Below are 25,342 nucleotides of genomic sequence, written 5' to 3'. Positions count from 1 at the left end.
TTTTAATTATGCACGGACTAGTTTTGCTAGATAAAAATGTAACACATCACCTTTGGGCAGAAGTGTGACATTTGTATCATGTTATGCGAAAACTAACAAAAACTTTCAGTTATACTTAAATGATATGGTTAATGTAACATATCACCTTTGGGCAGAATTGATACATCAAAATTCACTTAAGTTAAGCTTTTTATGTTTTGTAAAATTTTATAAAATTAATTGCTTACAAAACATTTAATCAGGAATAGTTTATAGGAAAATTTGAGTTCTCGGGAAATTAGTTATCAACACTTTTGAGTTCTTGGGAATTATGAGTTCTCGAGAAATTTAGTGATCCCGGCTTTTAGTGGGTTTTCGGGATTATGAGAGTTTTCGGGTTTTATAAGATTTTTGAGATTTCGGTAAACCAAAACCATTATAGAAAAAAAAACGAAATTCAATTTTAAATCTTTAACCCATAAACTATTTTTAACCCATAAATTATTTATCCCATCAATTATTTTAAATCCCATAAACTATTTTATGAAAAAGATGGTATTCGAATTTTAATGTATTATCTTGTTTCCAAATTTAAAAGATTTAATTATAGTTATCCAGGATTTTGAAATCTTTTATTGATAAAATTATATAATGTTTCAAAATTTATAATAGATAAAAATCAATCAAAATTGAAAACAACATATTTTATTCCTACAATTCATCCAAAATAAGGACGATTCTTCGGTTTTTATGATGAACATGAAGAACATCTTGAGAGGAAATCGATTTTTAGGAGAGAGGAGGCACATAAAATTGTATGTGAATTTAGGTTATGTTGTTAATTTATTCTCTCTATATATACACCCAAGGGGAAACCCTTTATTAGTTAGTAAGGGTGATATGATCCATCAACAATTACCAAATTAATATATAATAAGGTATAATTAATATTTTGATATATTATAATATAAATAATTATAATAGCTACATATAAATATATAATTATATATTTATTCTTACATGATTATGATGAATGGGTGTTTATATTTATTGCTAAACTCTCTACAATGTTGAGAAGGTATTTCTTTATATATATATATATGTATATATATCAGTCATAATGCATTAGAAAGAAAGCAATTACAACAGCTAGCCATGGCCCATAGTGATTTTAATCTTAGTACCAGTTGTATGCAAAACAGCCAAATACAACAGCTTCGGTTCATCATCTTTGTAGTTACTTGGATAAAGAAAATAAGTTAGCGATTTGTTGATCTACTTAGGCGCATAAAATTTTTAAAACAAAGTTTAATCATAAGTTTAATTCAGAAGATGTCTTATGTCCATGTACATATATAAACTTATTTAAGCATTTTACAATTCAACAAACAAAGTACGCATAGTCTCACAAATGCTACCTCGCATCTTTTACATTAGGGTCGGGTCGAGCTCATTGCTACAATATCATCAATCAACCGACCCAATTGAACAGAAGATGAGCCCGTTTTAGTTATCGACTCTTTAGCCAAATTTAACCTGGTATTTGCACTTTGCGTAAATACATCATGTTTTGATTCCATAATGTCCCTTACGGCCTTTTCAACTAGTAACCGATCACAAGTATCTTTCACGTCTACTCCCAGTTTCCATACCTCTCCCACAAATCTACTGTTCGCATGTTGGTCTGCAAAGTATGGCCAACAAACCATGGGAACACCCTCTACTATGCTCTCCATAGTCGAGTTCCATCCGCTATGTGTCAAAAACCCACCAATGGCCGGATGGGCGAGGACATCTTCTTGTGGAGCCCATTCTACTATACACCCGATTTCTTTAGTACGTGCTAGCAACTCAGCCGGAATCCTAGACTCGTCATACCACCATTGATTGACCCGGGCCGTCTCACCCACAAAAAGGGTTTTCCACTGTTAACCACACCATACCATAATTCGAGCAATTGTTCAACTGTCATTGTCGCCGGACTCCCTATGCTAACTTAAATGACGGATACCATACCATAATTCGAGCAATTGTTCAACTGTCATTGTCGCCGGACTCCCTATGCTAACATAAATGACGGTTTTTGGATCGTGCTTATCGAGCCACGACATGCAAGTTCTATCTTCCTTCCAAACACTATTAGAAAATATGTTATCTTGCGATGGTGGTGCTTCGTTGGCTATAAGTTGAGTTTTGTGAAGGGTGTGAAGTGGGCCTATGGTATAAATATTTGGACAAAGTTTTCGCGTGTGTGGGAGTACCAGACTATCCAACTCTTCAAACGTGTTAAGTATGAGACCTTGAGCTCGAGGAACCGCGTGAGCTTCTTTCACAATGAGTTCCATAATCGGGTTCGACAAGTCGTTGGAACGACAAAAGCTAGGAAAATCACGTCGTCGAATAATATGCTTTGTTCCTGCCACACTTGTTACCAACTTGTCTAGATCATTTCCTGAGTAACAATAAAATAGTCTGCTATGAATTAAATAAGTAAAAGCCTATTGCTTTACTTTTATATCAATACAAAAGTTATGAAGTTGATAAGTAAAGTCTTATAAAAAATGTTACTATTTTTCTAATATTTAATATACATTTTTGATACAAAAATATTTTTAAGTGTTTATCTGAAGTCAACTTAATTTAATATCAAATACTTTGGTTTATGTATAAAGTAATTTAAGATAATTTCAATCTAAAATACTAAATATTTAAGATAATCTGAACCGGTGGGTTCAAAACAACACCTAAATGTTGACGTAATTAAAATAGTATTGATAATCTATTTGAAATAAACTCAATCTAACCTTACATTTTCAAGGATGTATATAAAAAAAACTCACTTTTGAAAGACAGATATCATCCCACTAGGTCCTAATGTTAAGTTTTTGCCTGTAATAACAAATATGTAATAAGTTTATGGGTTAGAGACCTCAGTTCATTTTTGAAATTCTTGGCCCAAGGGTCCTCACTCCTCAGTTCTAACTCCCCATCACAATAAGATTAATTAAGTATTGAGCGGAACCAACAGAGAGTTAAGAGGGTTTCACCTATAAAAACTTCTATATGAAAGCAAATTTTTTATATAGTTTTTACTTTTTGGTAAAACATGAGTTTGAAAAAAGGAGCCTTTGAATGATACTCTCATAAAAAAGTTATGGCTGCGTATAGAGGTAGGGTACCAAAAAGACTCAAACACCCTTACGTATCACTGTAGGTTAGAGGGGACCCCCTCATATGCCACCCGCGGGACATATATCACCCGCATAACTCAAAGACAAAGGAAGAACAATAGTACATCCTAGAGACTATGTGTGGGAAGACCTAGACGCCCTCAGAAGTCATCCGCAGGGGTACCGTTCTCACCCGTAAGGATGGCTAGAAGGCAACGTCATAAGACAGCTGTATGTAAGTAACTTTATTCTAGAAAATTTACCAAGATCATTTCTTGAAAAAACACGTGACCCTTCAGCCAAATAGAAAGAGGACAACTGGCCAGGTTGTTACAACCATGCACATGGCCAAGTTTATCTCGTCCTATCACAGAGGGACACGTGTCCAGGTTGTTACAACCATGCACATGGGTCGTATAGCTCAACCTGTCACATGAGGACACGTGTCTAGACGGTTACAAGAGTATATTCTAGAAAGGGACAGTTGGACCAATTATATTCCCACATCTTTCGGCTATAAATACTCCATAATCTCCATGAGGTATACGCATTCACTCCTCACTATCTACTTTAAATACTTAAGTACTTTCTCTTCGTCGGACTTGTACTTATTCTCACGTCGGAGGGTGGTTACGGGAAGACCCCTCATCTTGTCCTTCCTATAACGAGCTCACGGTGGCTGTTTTGCAGGTTTCTGTCATTGGACTTGGGAGATCGGACTCATATCGTTAGTTTGGTAATCGTAACCCATACCCTATGGACTCATCGGATCTAAGACCCGTAAGGGAATTAGGTCCCGTGTTTCTCACTGCGCCAATTTTATTCCATAGTTTAAATTTTCAAGTATAAACTCGGCTCTCCTCCCCATGTTATGCTATAAATTAATAAGGTTTAGGCTAAACGTACTCCCTCATGAACTTGTTATACCTCCCCCCTGAACTTTCAAGTTCTTTAACAATTTTAATTGATATATTGCTCCTCTCGAACATTTTTTTTATCATTTTAGAGTTTGTCTTTAAAATATCAAATCAAAAGCAACTAAGTTTCTTTTTTCTCTCTCTTTTTTTTATTTTCTTGATCATATTAATAATATTTGTTATTAGATGCATTATGAAATATATTTTAAGAAATAATGATATAACGTCTTTATAAAAACGATAAAATGTTTTGTACATTTTTATCATATCATATGTCTCCCGTCAAATCAAAAAATTCATCCGAATATTTTTTTTAGGTTTGAATGCATGAAATTAATGTCACATGAGAAAAGAACAAACTTGTTAATCAAATCGTATCTTATATAAACTTTTTTTTATTTGTTAATAAGCAATACATTTTTTTAAAGTTAAGCAATCTCTAAAAATTATTTTAAACAAGATACACTAAAAAACTAAAACATTTGTAGAAAAAAAAAACACTTTTTTTCTCTTTAAATTTCAAACAAAAATTGTTCTTTACTTAATATTTTTTTAGTTATTTTTAGAAATTAAAAAAAGTGTTTTATAATATACAAAAAAACAAAAGAAAAAAATCCTTTAAAAATATATATATAAAATAACAACAATAATAATAAAGACAACAAAATGGCAAAGAAAAAGCAAAAATGTATAAAACGTATTAATGTAAAACTTGAGGTAGGGTTACGTTTAGTAAAAATAAATGAGAGTGGGTACGTTTAGCAACACTAATTAAAAAAGGTCAATTTTGTTAAGACTACAAGTGTTAACAAGTCAGCCATTCAGCCATCCGTGTAACTGTTATAGGTTAAATGATATTGACTTGTTAAAAACTCAAATAAATTAGAGCTTAATTTCATGAAGTAATTCCCAAACTCTCATGAGGCACTTGAACTTGAAGAAACACTAATCGACCCCGGGCAGATTACGGATAATCTGGGGGTTAAATAGATGTTTCCCACGAGGGGTTAGGTCCGGCAAAGATGGTTCTTCTGATGACCTGCAAAACAGACACCGTGAGCTCGTCACTGAGAAGGGGGGGGGGGGTACCTCCTTGTGACCACCCTCCGGCGTGAGAATCAGACTAGATTGCTCTTGAATATAAGTGTATATTAAGAGATTGCTAGAGAAGATAAGATAATAATACCGTTCGAAGGTGTTGGAGTATTTATAGCCGAAGGTAGGTTTCCAAGAAGGTACAGCCGGCTGAATAGTATTCCTGTTCTGCCAACTGTGGGCTACGCACATGTCATGCTGGTGGTTGGTGGGTAGGCAGCGGCTGATAGTGACCAGGCCAGCTGTGTACTATTCCTTTTCCACCAACTGCAGGCTATGCACGTGCTACGACAGGTTGGTGAGTAGGCAGCGGCTGATAGTGACATTAAGTAATAGAGCATGCTGCTCGTTGTACTGTTGTTAGTGAGCTGTCGCAGCTTTGGTCAGATCTTTTGTCCATACCTCGTCAGGTACAGTACAAAAGATCCTCCAGTAGCGTACGGACTGGCTCATTTGGGCGGGAGTTTTCCCGGCTTTGGGCGGGAGTATTCCCGGCTTGCTCACTCCTTCTTCAGGTGACATTACTGAATTATTTAAGAGTTAAGTGCCTTGTGCGTGTAGCCTTGCTGCGCGGGTAGCCTTCCCTGATGGCTAGTATCCGTTGCTGCGGGAACAGGCGGAGTACGTCGACCATTGGGAGGCTTTTCCTGCGGGAACAGCTTGCGTACTGCGCGTAAGGACGTCACGTCTCTGAGCATGGTGGGTCCTGCGGATCCAGTTGGTTTCTGCGCAGACGTCTCTCTTCAAGGTGAGTCTTGCGAGTTTAGCCTTTGCGCAGACGTCCCTGTTGAAGGTGAGTCTTGCGGGTTCAACTGCGCAGACGTCCCTCTTTGAGGTGAGTCTTGCGGGTCCAACTGGGCTCTGCTGGGACCTACCTCTTCAAGTCCCCCCCAGTCCAATGTTCTTCTCATGAATTGTTAATAAGTGAGGTGAACTTTTGGACTTAAGCAAAGGGTTTTGAAAAGGGTTTAGTTTTAAGGTTTTCTATGGGGATTCTTCCCGCGGAAGTCCTAATGTCACGTGCAGAAATTCCCGACTTTTCTGCTTGATCTTTGGGTATGATGCGGGTAGGTCTGTAACCTCCTCGCAAGTCAAGAGCGTTGAGTTCCACTTGTGTAGATTCTTCATGAGGTTTTGGTAGTTTTGAACATAGTGATCAATTATGTTAAACAACCAATTCCATCTTGGAGCTTCAAACAATCTAGTTCTCGACGTTCCCGCTATGCGGGGATGTTATTCCCGTTTCAGCAAGCATGGCCCAGAAGATCCTTCTTGGTTTCAATTCCCTACGGAGTGCTAGGTATGTGAAGGGTTTCTCCTTGACACTGTACCCGCACTCGTCTTATAGTTACTTTACTTCCAAGGTATTCCTGGCTTCAATTCCCTGCGGGTGCTAAGTATGTGAAGGGTTTTGCCTTGACACTGTACCCGCACCCGTCTTATAGTTACTTGGTTGCCGAGGTATTCTTGGCTTCAATTCCCTGCAGGTGCTAAGTATGTGAAGGGTTTTGCCTTAACACTGTACTCGCACCTGTCTTATAGTTACTTGGTTGCCAAGGTAAGGGGTATAGTCCCGCTTACTTTTGAATCTTTTTGAATCTTTTTGAAATTCGAAGAGTTGGTGAAAGGATAAGAACAGTCCAAACTGTTGAAGGGACGGTTGCGTAGTCCGACGGTTTCTTCTGACAGTTTCAGGACGTGCAGGAAGTTATGGCGACGTGACAGTATATGGTCGTTCCAGACGCTTTTTCAGGCGCGTGGGCGCGAATTTTCGGGCGCGTGGCCGCGAAGTTTACGGCGCGCGTCCTGTCAACAGCTGTTGCCAGCTTGCTTTTTCCACGTGTCATAGTTTCATTGCACCTGCGTTTTCCTCTCTCTTCCGCATTAAATTCATCGCATTCATTGCGATGAGTATATAAAGGGAGGAGAGGATGCATCTCAACTCACAGTTTCACTTTCTTCTTCTTTTAAGCGATTTCCGGCGAATACTCTAACTTTTCCGTCGAGCATTCTCCTGAAATCGTTCTTTACATCCTCCACAACATGTCTTCTCATGATCTTGAAGTTACTGCTGAAGAGTCGGACGTGTATTCCGAGAACCCGACGTCCACTTCTGATAGGGACGATAAGAGTACTGCTGGCGAGTGCCAGTGTGCTCTTCCCGTCGACCAGTATCAGTACATCGTCAGGAAGTTCATGCTCGAGCCTTTCGAGCCTGAGTTTCCTGAGGCACACCAGACGATGTACGATGCCCCCAAGGGCAAAATAGGGGTGTATGCTGCATTCTTCATCTATGGGAATATCAGGTTCCCATTGACGAAGTTTGTATACCGTGTTCTGGAGAGACACGGTGTGCACCTGACGGAGGTACACCCAATTGCGATCGCAAAGATCCACCATTTTGAATGGGTGTGCCTCATTCTGGGCGTGGAGCCCCATGTCGACCGCCTGATGACCTTCTATTCCTGGAGGTGCATCCAGGGGTGGTATACCTTGGTCACTCGGATCAAGGGTTTGAAGATTTGTGCTACCGAGCGCAGTCTTCGGTCTTGGAAGCGGGAGTTCTTCTACATCTCTGCTCGTGTCCCCCATAGCGATGACATTCAAGAACGGGAGAGCACTCCCCAGCCTTCACGCCTCCAACTACTAGGAGGCGGAATGGTTTGCCAAGGTTTCCCGGGTCCAGTCTCCGGTTTACCGCTTTGCGGAGTCCGGGATGGTGATGCTCGGGATGAGCCGGGTGTGGAAGGATGCTGGGGCGGAGGCGCCACAGATTCCCATCGTCCTCGAATACGGTTTGAACTCTGTCCCTTATGGTATGCTCCGTCTTCTTTGCTGATTTAGGGTTTTTCTTCTAACTGTTTCTCTTTTTATTTCAGAGGGGAATGACTTACAATCGCTCCTGCATCCGCGGGAGGCTGGTGGTCCCGCTCGGCTGGGTACTCGTGCTCTTGATGAGAACGAGTTGCCCATCCTTGAGTAGACGGCGGATCGGTTTGTGGAGGCCTACCCGCTAGGCCACGAGATACTGAGCGCCACGCGGCCAGGTAAAAGATTATTTAACCCTCGCCCTCTCGATGCTCAAACCTCTGCTGGAATTCCTCTAATCTTGTCATCTTCTGATGAGGAATCCGCAGATGGTCCTTTCTTCGCGAGGAGGAAGAAGGCTGCTGGCGGGAAGGGCAAGGCGAAGGTTGCCTCCACCGCCGATCAGGTTAACCGGTCTGACTCAGAGACCGAGAGCGAGGAGGTGGCGGGGACCCCTGGTGGTGGTGAGACCACTGTTCCAGAGGTTGACACAGCCGTCACCTCTGAGCAGCCCAGGATGACGACGGTGAGCGGCGTGAAGAGGCCGGCTCCATCGGGTTCGTCCCCGCCTCTCAGAACCTTCAAGTTGAAGAGAACTCGTAAGTATAATTTTCATTTACTTTAACTGCATATCCTTCCGCCATTATATTTAACTATCTTGTCTTCATGCAGGCGTGGATGCAACTGCATTCCAAGGTGATGCGGGGAGGAGCACCTCTGGACCCATGACGGTAGGTTTGGTCAACCTACCCGAGGCGACGACCCAGGCGGCCGCGCCTGTTTCGAGTGTTGGTTCAGTTGCTCACCCGGTTGAGGCAACTGTTCCAATTGTGACGTCTCCGCCGGCTGTCAGTGCCATATTTACTGCGTCCTTCACTGAGCCGGCGGTGAGTTTTTCCGCGAGTTCTTCCGCAGCGGCGGCCACGGTTGTGAGTTCACCTCCAGTGAGTTCACCACCGATGGTCTCTACCGCGGCGGCTTCAACCGTGCCTCCGGCACCGGCGACTACCTCGTCTCCGGCCGGTTCAGCAGGTGTGTTCGGGGCTTCTAGCCAATCTCTGCCTCCTTCCCATCTGCCTGACCTCCTGGATGGATATCCGTTAGGTTCAGGTGATGGGTTTGGTGGCTATCGGCCTGTTGTCGACCCTACAGGTGCGTAGGGTTATTTTGGCCTCTCTTTTTTTTATCATCTTTTTCTAACTGTTTTTTGTTTTTACAGTGTCGGATTCCAATGAAGTGTATGTTCCACGTTGGAACATCCGCCGAGGAACAACCCATCGAACGGCTGTGGACTACGTCGAGTGGGCGCGCCACGCCGCTCCAAGTGGGGCGCTGGGGGAAGCTATGTCGAGCTACCAGGAGGGTAGGCTGACAAACGAGCTTCGAATTCTCCTTGCCCAGATGCAGCCGCGCGTCGAGCTGCTTTGTCGTGAAAACGACAAGTTAAAGGTGGCTCGTATCCAAGAAGTAGCTCAGGCGCGTGCTATCCGGGAGGAGAACAGGAGACTCTCCGCCGTTGCTGCGGAGAAGGAGAAGGCCTTCAAGGCCCTTGAGGTTGAAGTTCAGGCCCGTCTCGAGGCCCGTTCCAGGGCTACCCAAGCTGTTAACGAACAGCTTCGGTTGGCTAAGGAAACTGCGCGGAACGCAACCGAGAGGGCCACCAAGGCTGAAGCTGTTGCTGAACCTCCGCGCGCCGAAAATGAGGAGCTTAAAGCCAAATTAGAGAGGCTTCAGCAGGCTCATGATGCTTTGGCTATGGAAGACGCCAAGAAGCTTCAAGAGATCTTGGATCAGAGGGGTATGCTTGACCATACTGAGCGTAAGCTTAAGGGCGTTGAAGAGGCTGCTGCTAAGGAAGTGTTGCTTGCCAACCTTAACAAAAATGAAGCCGAACGCGCCCGCAACCAAGCTCAAGCTGCCCTACAAGAAGCTCTGATTACCAAGGAATAGCTTCTACGAGAAGCGTTGTCGCAGGTATGCATAGCTTCATAATGTCTTTACGCTTTTCTTGATACTTAGAAAAGGTTTTGACACTTGTATTTTTGTTTTGTAGGTTGTGCATCGGGTCTTCACGGACACATCATAAGACGATGCCATGAGCACAGCCCTCAACGCTTCTCATGAGGATGGGGAAAAGGCTGGCTTCCTGCTTGGTCTAGGGTTTGTTGAGAAGGGCATCCCGCCTTCCAACTTCCCTCTTTATGATGTGGATACTGAAGCTGCGTATGACCAAGCAGTGAATCAGTATGCTTCTTTCCCGCATCCTGTGGTGGAGAAGGTGAACGAAGTTGCTGCCGCTGATGATGGGCTAACCATTCTCAAGACCTTCCTTGAACCGCCACAGCCAACTGATGGTGCGGGTACAAGTGGGTTTGGAGGGAGTGGTCCTTTCCCACTGTTAGGATAGGTTTATGTTTTTGTATAGATTTACACTCTTGTAGGCGGGTAGATACCCGGCCATTCTTGTAATACTTGAATTTTTATGGAATGTATAAATTTTTGTGCGGGTAGGACCGCCACTTTCACTGGATGACTTGCTTTATAGACGTTATATGACCTGCTCATGCATATTATAGCTTAATTTGGCACTTGTTTTGCCGCATAAACCATATATGATTCGCTCGTGCATACTTAGCGAATTTCCAAGTGTTTTGAACAAGTTAACCGTTCGACGCGCGGTTGTCAATAGGTTAGTGTTCAGTTTCCTCTATCATGATTGTGCGGGTAGGACCGTCACTTTCATTTAGTGGGATGACCGATCTTCACCTATAACTGACCTGCGTGAAGGTTTGCCGTTTTTTGTGTTTATGCGGGTTTTGCCGCCGTCCACACGCAACGAATTTTCACACTTATTATGCGGTAAATACCGGCATATCAGTGTTGAATAAGTTAACCGTTCGACGCGCGGTTGTCAATAGGTTAGTTCGGTTTCCTCTATCATGATTTGTGCGGTTAGGGCCGGCACTTACATTTAGTGGGATGACCCAACTTTACCTATAACTGACCTACGTGAAGGTTGGCATCTGTTTTTTGTGCTTACGCGGGTTTTGCCGCCGTCCACACGCAACGATTTCTTCACACTTATTTATGCGGTGAAAACCGGCATATCAGTGTTTTGAATAAATTAACCGTTCGACGCGCGGTTGTCAATAGGTTAGTTCGGTTTCCTCTATCATGATTTGTGCGGGTAGGACCGGCACTTTCATTTAGTGGGATGACCCAACTTTACCTATAACTGACCTGCGTGAAGGTTGGCCGTTTTTTGTGTTTATGCGGGTTTCGCCGCCTTCCACACGCAACGACTTACTTCCCCACTTATGTATGCGGTGAAGACCGGCATATCAGTGTTTTGAATAAATTAACCGTTCGACGCGCGGTTGTCAATAGGTTAGTTCGGTTTCCTCTATCATGATTTGTGCGGGTAGGACCGGCACTTTCATTTAGTGGGATGACCCAAGTTTACCTATAACTGACCTGCGTGAAGGTTGGCCGTTTTTTTTGTTTATGCGGGTTTTGCCGCCTTCCACACGCAACGACTTACTTCCCCACTTATGTATGCGGTGAAGACCGGCATATCAGTGTGGAAAGTTCATAAGTATAAATGTAAGATTATCAGCGTCAATATGATAAGGAGAATCATTTCCATTAGAAGTGGCTCTGGGCCTTTTCTTTTACAAGTTTGGAATTGATCTACATGCAGACTGTGTAATTGAGCAACCTTCCATGTTGTTTGGATGGGAGTGCCATCGAGCCGATATGCACTTGGTTCGGGATTTCATTGTTTACGCAGTATGTAGTCTCCAACATTGTAGCTGCAGTTTCGTCCGTCTTTTCCCCAACTGTGGTTCTACACGCATTAGCCTGCTCAGTGTTCATTACGCCACGAGGTGCGTGAGCGTCCCATCTCTGACAAATGCTTCGACGATGTCCTTCAAGTCTAAGCATTCCTCGGTGGTGTGGCGTCTTGTCCTGTGGAAGTCACAGAATTTGCTCTGATCAGCGTTGTGACGCTCTCGGATTATTGGAGCCTTTGGCCATGGGAGCCTCTCAGTGGCGAATATCTCGGTGACGCTTTTGGTGAGTGGCGTCCATCTGGGGTTCCGGTTCGACGACTGCATGTTGTCCTTTCCGCTTAACTGAGGGTGTGAGCCGGATGAGGTGTCAAAGTTTACCCTTGACTGCCAAATACCTAGCTTCCTCTTTTTGTTTAGTCGGGCGGTAAGGACGTTGTTTTCTCTTGATTTCTTGGTGTAGAGGTTTGTGCTTTGGGGAAGATCTCTACCCAGTTGCTTTTCCGTTTCCGCGAAGCGTTTAGCTGCTGTCATGATGGCATCCCATGTGGATGGCATGCCATCTTTACCCGTTAAGGTGCGGATGAGCTCTGTGTCTTTCGCGCCCTGGATGAAAGCAGCGCGAACAAGATCTTCGCTAATACTGCCCAGACTTAGCTTCTTTGAATTGAAGCGCGTGATGAAGTCTAGTAAAGACTCATCTTCCTCTCGGATGCAGTTGAGGATTGTCCATTGCTCTTCAGTGTACTTTCTTTGTTGACTGAAGTGTTGGCTGAACTTCTGTTGGAAGTCTGCCCAATCGTAGATGTGGTGGACCGATAGACGGTCGAACCACGCTCTGGCTGCTCCAACCAGCGTCATCTGGAACATATAACACCACATGGGTTCCGTCCAGTTGCCGACGGTTGCCCCCGCTATGAATCTGTTCAAATGATCGTCTGGGTCGGATATACCATCATAAGTGCCGATGTTGGACATCTGTTTGGCACTTCTTGGGGCGATTGCTTCCGCAATGTCCCTTGCAAACTTGGAGGTTCCCGCATTTGCAGCGGTTGGTCTGAAGGTTTTAGAGAAGTCATGTGGGTTTCCACCCGCGTTTTTTGGTTTGAAGGTTTCTCCAAAATTCCTTCTCGGTTGGAAGTCCGTTTCCTTACGCTTCCCTTTCGTCCTTTGGCGAGGGTTTGCGTCGGTGTCGGATTCCTCCGAATCATCGTCCAAGTACTCACACTCATTGCTCATGTTGAGCTGTTGTCGAGTGCTTCCGAATTCGTCAGCCTGTTGGAGTGAACGTAAGCGTTCATCCAACTCAGCTTGGAATTCCTTCTGACGTGCTTCGGCCCACGCTTTGACTTGATCGAGTGTTTGGCGGGGGAGGTTCGTCTGTTGTCTCTCCAACTGGGCATCGGTGAATCACAGTGAAAGATTGTTTACTGCACTTGCCCCGGCTCGGGTAACCGGGGTAGTGTTCGTAAAATTTACTACACTTGCCCCGGCTTGGGTAACCGGGGTAGTGTTCGTAAAATGTGTGTACTCGCCGGTGTTCCCCCCAGTAGCTGGGGTTTTAGTTACTGGGGTTTCTTGGTTACTTGCTGGCCCTGTGACCGGAGTAACGTTAACCATCTTTCCAGAAGTTTTGAAAAAACTGAAAGTAGTTCTAGCTTTTATGCACGGATTGCGCCAATGAAGAAACACTAATGGACCCCGGGCAGATTACGGATAATCTGGGGGTTAAATAGATGTTTCCCACGAGGGGTTAGGTCCGGCAAAGATGGTTCTTCTGATGACCTGCAAAACAGACACCGTGAGCTCGTCACTGAGAAGGGGGGGTACCTCCTTGTGACCACCCTCCGGCGTGAGAATCAGACTAGATTGCTCTTGAATATAAGTGTATATTAAGAGATTGCTAGAGAAGATAAGATAATAATACCGTTCCAAGGTGTTGGAGTATTTATAGCCGAAGGTATGTTTCCAAGAAGTTATAGCCGGCTGAATAGTATTCCTGTTCTGCCAACTGTGGGCTACGCACATGCCATGCTGGTGGTTGGTGGGTAGGCAGCGGCTGATAGTGACCAGGCCGGCTGTGTACTATTCCTTTTCCACCAACTGCAGGCTATGCACGTGCTACGACAGGTTGGTGAGTAGGCAGCGGCTGATAGTGACATTAAGTAATAGAGCATGCTGCTCGTTGTACTGTTGTCAGTGAGCTGTCGCAGCTTTGGTCAGATCTTTTGTCCATACCTCGTCAGGTACAGTACAAAAGATCCTCCAGTAGCGTACGGACTGGCTCATTTGGGCGGGAGTTTTCCCGGCTTTGGGCGGGAGTATTCCCGGCTTGCTCACTCCTTCTTCAGGTGACATTACTGAATTATTTAAGAGTTAAGTGCATTGTGCGTGTAGCCTTGCTGCGCGGGTAGCCTTCCCTGATGGCTAGTATCCGTTGCTGCGGGAACAGGCGGAGTACGTCGACCATTGGGAGACTTTTCCTGCGGGAACAGCTTGCGTACTGCGCGTAAGGACGTCACGTCTCTGAGCATGGTGGGTCCTGCGGATCCAGTTGGTTTCTGCGCAGACGTCTCTCTTCAAGGTGAGTCTTGCGAGTTTAGCCTTTGCGCAGACGTCCCTGTTGAAGGTGAGTCTTGCGGGTTCAACTGCGCAGACGTCCCTCTTTGAGGTGAGTCTTGCGGGTCCAACTGGGCTCTGCTGGGACCTACCTCTTCAGAACTCCTTCTAAGTTCAATTTGAACACTAAAACGCGGCGAAGATTCTATTATCTAGAAAAAGGAAACACGAGATTGCAAATTGCTAAATAACACTTTGATTATTTTGAGAACAATTTACAAGGAAGCTTGATTACAACTTTGTGAGGTGATTTCGAAATGCTCCAAGGCCGTTTGTTTAAACTAGTTACAACCATGGCCTATATCCTTCTTTTCTAGAATAAGATTAGTATCAACAATTACAAAATATATATAATATTATTCACAGAGAACTTTCTAACCTAAAAACTTAGATTTTTATGAAAATAGGCTTTTCTAGTTATTTTCCTTACAAAATATATATGATATTCGAAGTATGTTGGCTTATGATCTTGCTAGAACGAACATATGCCTCCACATCTTCCCTTAAACCTAGCCAATACAACGTACATTCGATCAATGCTATTGTTCGCTTTATCCTAAGATGACTAGCACATAAGGAATCATGACACTCTTTCATGTTCTTACGTCTTATATCACCCCTTATCTTGGCAGAAAGAGTGGGCTCTCCTTTGTGAATAGGAAGTCACCTTTGACTTAAAAGTGTGTTTTCTTTCCTTCTTGAGCTAAGGTTGTAACATTCTGAAAATTTCGGTCAATTTTTGCCAACTTTATAAGTTAAGGGACCACATGATCATTTTGACAAAGTTTATGTCCAGGGACTAAATGGTATTTTAACCAAACTTGGCATGTGACGGATCGTCTTATTCATTAGACGGTCTGTATCAAGCAGACCTTATCCGTTTAAGATATTTATTGAGACATGCCGTCAAACCCGCCTACTATTTAAGACACCTCGCTAAAGTCTGTCTTATCCGCGAAGAAAGGATGAGACTGGCCGTCTAATGATGAGACGGTCCATCTCAATGCTAAATTAGCAAACAAATTGACAACAAGGCTACCAACGTGTCAAACTCTTGTTAGTGGTTATCTAGACTTTTTATTGTATAAATAGTGGTGCCATGCACAACCCTAAACCATCACAACATCAGTTTATTACTTCAAATCTTTTCCACACTCCAAACAAGTATTCTTGAAGTATTTGGTGGTTTAGAACAAGCTTAGCAATCAAGAAGGTGTAGGGAGGTTCTGACCAATCTTTCAGAAGTGTTAGAAGCTACAACAAGCTGTTGTTAGGTTCCTAAGTTCCTTAGAAACAAGGTAAATACGTCCCATACTCATTAAAGTTCGCTTTCACTCGTGAAAGCCATAACGAGGCTTCAGGAATCAAACTTCGTCAAAATCATATTGGCGTAATGCTAACAACTTTCATAACTCATAAAGAGGGAGTTTGGAATTTATAAAAGAATGTCGAAAATGAGTATAAAATGAGTTTCAAACAAACAGGCCTGATTAGACAGATGAGTCGGACTGTCTCATCATTGTGACAGTCTGTCACAAACCAGATGTGACCGCCCGTCACATATTTTATACGAGTCAAACATAAGTCAAAACCCTAATTGAGATAGACCGTCTCATAATGTGACGATCCGTATTAAACCACTTATTAGTATGTTAAAGAAAAAAAATATTTTGATCCTGTTAATTAAACTTAAACGTTTTAACGAGGTTTGAAACTATGACAAAAGGAGATGTAAAATAGACTCACAAGCAAGTCTAGATATTTACAAAAGTTACGCTCGTACTCTAGTTCCGAGGTAGCGAGTAGACAGAAATCATTACAGAAAATTGATCCTAAACAGAAGGGGGGATATACTCAAAATTTTACAACTTTTTAAACAAGGTGAATATCGTTGGCCCTCAGGCTATCATATACGTTTGTCTGGATCCTTACATATGTGGGCAGTCGATGGGCACCACACACGACACCACGCTTGGTGTTTTCTCCACCATGATGGGCCGGGTCCAAGTTATATACGCGTGGGGAATGATCTTGTGTATATTGGTTGTTGCAAAGTACTCGGACGTTATTATTTGGACGGTTTCGAGTTGAGCTTAAGGTAATAAAAGAATTTCAGTTTTAACTTAGTTATTTCCTTTGTCATAATGGGTCAGGTCACAAGATACCCTAGGGAATACTAGATTCATAAAACATTTTGGAGTCAACGTATTCACCAACATGTGTTGCTAACATATATTATAAACCATTTTATAGGTAATCAAGAATAGAAAATAGAAGATGATGGTTATAGCAATTAAATGACCTGATGGCTCGGATGGAGTTTTAATATTTTGAACATATGTTAATTAATGTTTTCAAATTAAACTCTTTTGTAATATCATAGGGTTTTCAATTCCCAGCATTTTGAATTTAATGAAAAGACTTCCGCTTTACAACCAATACTCTAATATATTTTCAAAATGAGTACCAAGTATTGGTCAAACTCCTAGGCCCAGAGTCGGGGTGTGAGAAAGGTAAAGAGATATTTTGTGAACGAATCTTCCTTTAGACCTTCTTTAATCTGATCTTGTAGATCAAATGATGGTCGAGTGATGGCAACAAATTCAGCTTTTCAACTTAGTGCTTTGGCCGCCACTTGTACCTTCCCAGATTCGATACTCTAAGACATAATCAAATTCAACAAGGAAGCCTTACCCCATGCTTGCTTGGGGCTTAATTTCTTTTGCATTTGAAAATAATTGGTGGCGACATTTTCTGTTTTGATCACGAACTTTCACCCAAGAAGATAGTGCCTCCAAGTTCACAAACAAGGCATTACGGCCGCCATATCCTTTTTCTTGTAATGTGTATTTTTTTCTCATTTTCATTAAGTTTTTAACTTTTATATGCAATCAGATGTCCCTCTTACATAAGCACACATGCCAATTGAAAAATCCTTCACGTCTGTGTGCAACTCGAGAGGCATAGTTACGTCACGTAGTGCTAAGACTGGTTCCGACATCACCGACTCTTTAAAGTCTTGGAAAGCTACTTCGCGATACTCGTTCAAGTTCCACGAATCTCTTGAACAGATTGGTTAAGACGCGGCTTTAGCAAAACCCATGAGGAAGCGATGTTACAGTTAACTAACCCGAGGAATGAACACAACTCAGGGACCTTGATTGGTGCCCCGCACTCTTAAATGACTTTAACTTTGGTTCCATCCATCATGAGTTGGCCATCGTTCATTCTATGGTCCTAGAATTCCATATCTTCTTGGGCGAATGAGCATTTATACAACTTAGCATACAAATCGTTCTCCTGTAGTACTTAGAATACTAGCAGCAAAGCGCTGCATGATCCTCCATTGTGCGGCTACATACTATGATATTATCCAAGTAAACCACCACAAATTTATCCAGAAATGAGTGGAAGAGTTTGTTTATGAAGGTGCAAAACGTGGCTAGGGTGTTGGTGAGACCGAAAGGAATCACTAGAAATTTGAGCCAAACCTGGTGATGCACGTTGTCTTGGATTCATCACCTTCGGCGATCCTTATTTGATTTTAGCCTGATCGCAATCTAACTTCGAAAAGTACTTTGCAGCGTTGATCAAACAAATCATTTATAAATGGTATAGAGTAATTGCTTTGCATTATGATCTTCGGAACTGTCAAGTGCCCAGTAATCGATACACATGTGCAGTGACCCGTCCTTCTTCTTTTGGAATAAGACCGACGCACCATATGGGACTTTTGATGGTCGATTGCAACCATCATCCAACAACTCTTTAAGTTGTTTGTGAAACTATTCAAATTCGAGTGGTGGCATATGATCAAGGGCCTTTGATGGGGGTTGGAACCCATTTCCAACTCAATTCATGATCAACTTTCCAACATGGAGGAAGCTTATTGGGCAATTCAACGTGGAGGAAGCTTTAGAAGGGTTTTCTTAATTTAAAAAACTACTTTTATAACAAAAAACATTAATTAGGAGGTAGGGAATGTAGGGCTAGCCTACTTGATATAGACATATGCCTTTTAGAGAGAAATTTTTATGTTTAAACCTGCGTAAAGACGTGTAATATTTGTGTAGAGTATGAATAAGAATATTTGTTTTTTTTTATAAAAAAAGGGAGGTAGAGACTTCTTGTATTTGTGAAATGAATTTACAATAAAAATACATGGTTCACCGGTATTATAAATATCATAGTTGTTAGACTTGTTTTCCTTTTTATATAATGATTTAAAGAGCATAATTAGTGGACAATTTGAAATAATGTTCCCTTAAAATAAATAAAGTTGATGCGTCTCCATACGTTGAATTTTTTTATTAAACTTTTTGTTTTAACGAAAACGACAACATGCACAATTTAAAATTTTTTGGTCAATGTTTAATTTTGAAGCTCAGTGGAGCTATTTGCGTAATTACTTATTCTATACACATATATAAGAATATAAAATACTTCCTGAAGAGTGGTTACATATCTTACTAGCAAAGATAATATGGAAAAGGTATATCTAATAAAGTATGTGAAATCATAGATTAATACTAGAAATGTACTGAATGATCGGCTTTGTTGATCAGTCAAAAAATCCTAAAAAAGTAAAAAGAGATCAAATAACTAACAATTTGGTGATCTTTATGCTACTTTTGACGTATTACTAATTTACTATCATACCATTCAATTTAATTACAAAAAGATTACAACATTTTGCAGGATTAAGAAACTTATGGTAAAGTTAATTTAATTTTAAAAGCATAAACCTATAGCCAAACATGTTTAACAAGAAGAAAACCAACCTTTGAAGGGGACATCCCCAGCGTCAATAAGAGCAGGAAGATTCATGTATGTCCACAAGCAGCATGGACTTATGGTCTCCAAGTATATAACCGGAATCGACGCCTCGATCGCTATATCCACCGCAAAAGGAAAGCATGCGTCCGGTATCATCACCGTCACCGGCCGCTCTGATTTCCTACTCAGTCCGCCAGAAACCATCATCTCCAGGAAAAGCGGTTTGGTCACTACATCTATGGCACCCATCACCTCCATGAACCGGTCTCCAGAGACCGGTTTTTCATGCTCAACTCCATCAGGGATGGTCTGGAATTTGAAGTTAGGATAGCGGTTGAACCGGGACAGCACTTGGGTGTGGTTAAGGAGCGGGCGGTGGATGTGTTCGGTGTTGAGGAAGGTGACATGGATACCCGAAAGACATAAGAGCTCGGCTAACTTGAGAGCACAGTTAACGGGGCCTTGAAATGGTATGGGAAATATTAGGACATGAGGTTCAAGAGTGTTGTTGAGTTGAGGACTTTGATCCATGTTTGTAACAATTTTGACCGATTTGATTGTTGTGGATTGTGGATGGAGATCAAGGAACTTATATATTGATATTTAGATGGTCATGAGTCTTGACAATGTTAATTTAAGAGTATAATTTAGTGGTGAATACACAAAATAATTTTGTGTAGTAGTGCAAGTGTGGAAAACTATTTTGCTTGCTAGGGCCGAAGAATAAGTAAACAATTAATAATATATTCTGGCAGGCAGCTAGGATAATGTTAAGTTATTTTATTTGATTATAATTTATATCCTATTATACTTTATCCAATAGATTAATATGGTGGTGGTGCAGTCACAATTTGTTTTAAGACTATCACCTTTACGTTTACGTAATTGTTGAAGATGTGTTTATATTTGTGATCTGTTGGTATGATGACTAAACGTGTCTCTTTAAAAATGCAGCTTAAAAGCTCACCCGGGTTAGAAACCTGTTATCTAAATAACCACCTTGTGTAGAAGATAGGGTGAGCTGTTGGAAATTTAGCATGTGGACACAAATACCTCATTGAACATATTCAAAGTAGAGCAGTGAGGAACGCAACATCGATATTCTAAGTTCTGTATTTGAGAATTTAAACTATGAAAACCCTGTTTTTTATTGAACATACATGCGACATCGATATTCTAAAGTTGTGTATTTGAAAATTTGAACTGTAAAAAAAATGGATTTGTTTCACATTAATAAATTGATAAACTTTGAAGTGGTTATAAACCCAAAATTAAGTAAGGCTAACAAGGTTGTATTCTTGTATAATAAGACACATTCGGTGGCGTTAGCAAAATTGTGAAGAGCCCGGGCACGGGACTGGAACGAGGAGCGATGTGCGTTTTGAAAGCGCACTTTACACTTCGAGTCGCCTTAGTTTTTGTGGTGGGGCCAGGGAGTGAAACAAATGTCATCACCGGTTACATGTGTCGGAGGTCAAAGACAAGTGTTCACAACTAGCAACAGTTCATCACCAGAAGTGATGAGTGACATGTGTCTTGTGTGTATGACATGTTCATCACTTACACTCTATATATAGAAGGCGATGATATATAAATTAGATCACAACCAGAAAACAACCACCACACCAATATATAGTTCAGTTCGTGCTCACGGATTATCAACCAGGTCCATTTCTAGCTTTTTGCTCCTATGCACTCTCGTTTCAGCTATAGTTCCGTTGCTAGGTTAATCCTGGTAGTACTCCTGTTGCGGTTGGACCTTAAGAGACAGACGGGTTCACCTAGGTAGCCCGAAAGATGGTTTAAGAGACCTATGTTTAACAAGAATCCTCACCCATCATCCGATTTCTTATGCTTTCGTTTGCTTCTGTATTACATTTTCTTTAGTTATTTCCCGTGTCAGGGGCGGATCAACCTCATAATCAGGGGTAGCATCCGCTACCCCTCAACTTTTCGTTGGTAGTGTAATTTTTATTTTTCATTTTGGGTTGGTTTTCATATTTCGCTACCCCTAAAAAAATATTATGTTACCCCTATTTGTTTAAAGCCCAACTAATTTAAAAGTTCAAATCAAATAAAACAAAAAAAATTATAGCTCAAAGCAAATAAAACCTGTTAACCTTTTCTTCTTTCGTTTGATCGAGAAACATTAAACAGAAACAAACTCAAAGAGAAAATGGCTCAACAGAATCATCATATTTTAACAATTCAAATCAGATAAAGCCTAAGCAAAATGCATAAAGCTAATAGAAACCATTAACCTTTTTTTTTTTCTTTCGTTTGAACGAGAAACATCAAACAGAAATAGGCTCAACATAATCATTAATTTAAGCCTGAAGTTTTTAATATGGTTTTGCATATGCAAATTCATGAACATGGAAATAGATTCAGTGAGATTTTAACTAGTTTGTTAGAAAATATGACTGATTTATATATATGAGATTTGTTTTCCAAGTTTGACAAATCTAAGATAGTGGCATTTTGAGAAATACATCTGAATGATTTTAGTAATGAAGAAAGATGGTGTATTTCGGTGATCGTACGTCCTTTGAGTAAGGGTGGAAACCAGAAAGCACAACACTATTCCTTTGGTTTGTTGAATATTGAAGCTAGCATTGATTTTATATATTGCAATCGCAACCATTGAAATATATTTTGTTTCGTTTACATTGTATGAAATATGGTAAAAAAAAAATTTAAACGTTACACCTGATATTTATGTTTAGAACCGCCACTATCCCATGTGTTGTTTTTATGTAGTATATGTTCATTCTCTTTGCATTATGTATTTTAATCTGTTTGATTGCAAAGTTAAAGTTTATTGTTGTAATTTAATTTCGTGAAATTAGGTGATTCTACATGGGCATTGGTTAGAACAACTACCTAGGGGTGTAAATGAGTCAGTGATCATTTGGCACCCAACATTTCATCGAACAACTTCCGGACATTGCGAGTGAGGTGTTGATTGTTACAGGATTAGGCGTCTTAGATCGAGACTGTCGTGATGTGGTTAGTGATTAAACAAACATACAGTTTTGGTTTGGAGAAGGAATGGAAGAACAAAGTGTTGCAGATTTATATAGTTTTGTCTTGTATTTGATTTGGATCAACACATGGGTGAATATGTAATTTACTAACATCGTAAAATGTTAGCTTCCGGCGGGAAGTTTAGATTTTAAATTGATTATTACCTTAGGCTATGTGTAGTGGAGGGACTACAAAATGGGGTGTTTTGTGCCATGTAACGCACAATCATCAAAGGGTGGGTTTTTGTTTTAGAGGGTGTAGTGGTGTTGTACCCTAATATATATATATATATATATATATATATATATATATATATATATCACTCTCATACTATTGTAATAATAATTTTAATATAAACTCACATTGATCAGGCAACAAAAAAACACGCCCCCCCCCCCCTTTGCCCCATTTATCGCCTCGAGGGCGGTGTTCCACCACAAAATCGCCCTTTGTCGCCTTGAAATATAGCTCAGTACATGTTTCCTTCTAATTCCATCTTTCATTGTTTTATTATTATCTTATCTTAAATATATATATTGATGTGAAATATATATTGATGTGGTGCTGATCATCATGTAAAATATTATCGATTTAGTTTTCGCACAAGATCGTGTTTTAAATTTATAAAAGTGATTTTACTAAAACTAACCACACACAAAATATGCAAGTGTACCAATCGTATATGTAGAATAGTATTGATAATAACTAAGTATCGATCCATGGACATGAATATTTATAATAATAAATCTTCATTTTAATTTAATCGGGGAAAATAATCATTTTAGGGTGATTTTTAAACTTTTTTAGAATTATATATATATAGAAAATGGTTAAAATAAAGGAATGACATAAAATTTAGAGCTAGGAAACTATGTGAGCCTATTTAGGAAATTATGTAACATAAATCCTAAATACTAGTAAACTATTTGGTATTTTGAAAATTACCAACCTCAATCACTAGATCATAGATCCAAAGGTCTAGATTTATTCTTACTCTTTCTAGAAAAATATTTTTTTTACTATAACTCACCCTTATATATATATATATACATAAATATATATATGGAAGGGTTAACCTAAAAATAAGTAGTTTCCTAGGAAGACTAGGAATAAATTATAGTCATTGGATCATGTTAATCAATGGTTGAGATTTAAAATTACCAATAACCGACATGGTTTTCTAGAATTACTCTTTCATCATTATAACAGACATACTTTCCTAAAATTGCTCTTTCACCATCATTAGTAATGCCAAATGTCAAAAATTTGTCGGTTATATATATATATATATGTATATATATATAATGTAGGTGAACAAGAAGAGAAATTCTAAATGAGTAAACCAATTATATGAAGGTTACCATCTAAAATCAAGAATCCAATCCATTCTTTCTTGATGATTATAAAGTAAATATGTGATAAACTTGCTTTGATAATGTATGATAGAGCAACCCCTCATTTCTAAGTGAACTTACCCTATGACGTAAAAGAAAGTAGCATGCATAACTTCATGTCTAACACGAGAATGTCAATTTTAAGTAAGCAAGTAGTTTTAGTAACCATAAAGATTAGCATTGACTTCGATTTCTCAAATACCAATTCTAACAACTTCGGGTGGTTATAGTTCACACAACCTCCCTTGGTTGATTTAAGTAGATTATAATTACACATTCCTTTAACATATGATTTCGTTAACTAGTATGATAACCTAAGCAATTGTGTTAACAATGTTATTTCAGAATTATCAAAACTAGAGAAATAGATCATAGCTTATACCTCATCATTTCTAAGTACAATATAAGGATCCATGTTTTATCTTAAATAAGTTAAGAAGATATTCTTTTTACCATTTCTAGTGTCCAAAAACATGAGTGAATCATGAATGTTAATTAATCATCAACCTTGATTTGTTGAGTTAAAGTGATAAATCATTTGTCATCAAAGGATAATTGCAAAATAATCATGTACTTACTAAAACTAAATCACATAATTAACATAATCATCAAGTAAAACAAAGCTTCTTAATAGAATTAGATGGTAAATGGAGTTTTAACTCATGATGAGCATAGTTATGAACATCAAATGAGATGAAGATAGCAAACACATGATTAAACAAGAACAATCTAACTAAATATGGATGAATCTTACTTCTTTAATGGTGATGGATGATGATGATAACTTCCAAGCCTTCAAACTCTCCACAAGATCTTCAATATGAGTGTAAAGTGAGTGTTTTATAAGTGAAACCCGTACAGAATTCTCTCCAACCACACCAATTGAATGCAACATGCACCTGTATTTATAGATTGTCTGGGTGATCAGGCACGGCCACGTGTCCAGTGAGGCACGCCCCCGTGTCCACGTATCTAGTCGCATTAAATGCACTGTCAAATCGTACATGCTGACTCACCACGGGGGCGTGCTTTGTGAGCCACGACCCCGTGTTTTTGGGTGATGATGATAACCTCCAAGCCTTCAAACTCTCCACAAGATCTTCAATATGAGTATAAAGTGAGTGTTTTATAAGTGAAACCCGTACAGAATTCTCTCCAACCACACCAATTAAATGCAACATGCACCTCTATTTATATATTGTCTAGGTGACCAGGCACGGCCACGTGTCCAGTGAGGCACGCCCACATGTCCACGTGTCTAGTCGCATTAAATGCACTGTCAAATCATACACGCTGACTCACCACAGGGGCGTGCTTTGTGAGGCACGACCCCGTGTTTTTGGGTGTCTGTTATATTTTCTTGTCTTTTCTGAAAGGTGACCACGACCCCATGTTCTCTAAAGCACGACCACGTGTCCATATGTCCAGCATTTTGTTTTTTCTTGCAGATGTTTGTCTTTTCTTGCACAGGAAAGCATGGAGGCTTGTTCCATGAAGCATGGTGGTGTTTTTGCTGGTTTCTTGGGTTTTCTTTGCATTTTCCTTTATTTCTTTGTTTGAGGCTTGGATATACCTGAAAATACATTTTAACATAATAAGTAGTTATTTGAACTATATTATTTGATAAAGTTGCAGTTTTTAGAGATTATTTTATGCATCAAGGATGTATAATTTTATATACATCATATATAAACGAAAAATTCATAAATTCTCTCAAGACACCCGATTGCTTTATTTGTAAATAAAGGCTTCTCATGCATTTGACT

At 40.4% G+C, this 25,342-nt stretch overlaps 1 pseudogene across 1 annotated transcript; it reads right to left on the bottom strand.

Moving 5' to 3' along the window:
- Nucleotides 1-1,097: 1,097 nt before the first annotated feature.
- LOC143558985 (7-deoxyloganetic acid glucosyltransferase-like) lies at nucleotides 1,098-19,769 on the bottom strand (annotated as a pseudogene). Its single transcript, XR_013139840.1, has 3 exons — nucleotides 19,161-19,769; nucleotides 2,036-2,431; nucleotides 1,098-1,965 (listed from the first exon to the last, which is right to left on the bottom strand). The product of XR_013139840.1 is annotated as a 7-deoxyloganetic acid glucosyltransferase-like (transcript).
- Nucleotides 19,770-25,342: the final 5,573 nt, after the last annotated feature.

The sequence above is a fragment of the Bidens hawaiensis genome, unplaced genomic scaffold (assembly GCF_021521415.1).
Source record: "Bidens hawaiensis isolate Kalapana, Puna unplaced genomic scaffold, B.hawaiensis_p1.1 tig00019677_1, whole genome shotgun sequence".
Taxonomy (NCBI): domain Eukaryota; kingdom Viridiplantae; phylum Streptophyta; class Magnoliopsida; order Asterales; family Asteraceae; genus Bidens; species Bidens hawaiensis.
This window is presented reverse-complemented; position numbering and strand designations above follow the sequence as displayed.